This window comes from Halyomorpha halys, unplaced genomic scaffold (assembly GCF_000696795.3).
Source record: "Halyomorpha halys isolate HHAL.00 unplaced genomic scaffold, Hhal_1.1 Scaffold1389.1, whole genome shotgun sequence".
Taxonomy (NCBI): domain Eukaryota; kingdom Metazoa; phylum Arthropoda; class Insecta; order Hemiptera; family Pentatomidae; genus Halyomorpha; species Halyomorpha halys.
In genome coordinates this window covers 216,048-216,517 of record NW_027109868.1, presented here as the reverse complement: position 1 = coordinate 216,517, position 470 = coordinate 216,048, and the positions used below count along the sequence as shown (strand labels likewise).

The 470-nt window shown below is 44.0% G+C and overlaps 1 protein-coding gene across 1 annotated transcript in view; it reads left to right on the top strand.

Annotated features, from left to right (window-relative positions):
* The window catches only part of LOC106689538 (protein maelstrom homolog), a 61,143-nt gene that overhangs the window by 36,210 nt on the left and 24,463 nt on the right, over positions 1 to 470 (top strand). The gene's annotated exons all lie outside the window — the stretch shown is intronic.

Genomic DNA, 470 nt, shown 5'->3' with positions numbered 1-470 from the left:
GGTTCTAAGGATTTTGGATTGAAAGGATTGGATACGTTTGATGGTTTAGCAGTTTCCCAAAGTTCAAGTCCGTAGGTCCAGATAGGTCGGAGTTTAGTCTTATAAATAAGTAGTTTGTTTTCTAGTGAGAGATGAGATGTCCGGCTGAGCAGTCGGTATAGTTGGCTGAATCGTCTTAAGTTCTTGTCTTTTGAGTCTAGTATTTTGGTTCCAGGTGAGTCTTTTGTCCAAAATGAATCCGAGGATCACACTGTGTCGGATCTGGGTAGAGGTATATTGTTAAGAGTAACAGGTGGACAGAAGCTGCGGCGGAGAGGGAAATTCACATGGATGCACTTCGATTCATTGACTTTTATCCGCCATTGGTTGCACCACCGGATTGAGATCCGGGTGAGATGTGTTAGGAGATTGGATGAGGCAGTTACAGGATCGGGTTGGGAGGATAGGATAGCTGTATCATCAGCAAATGT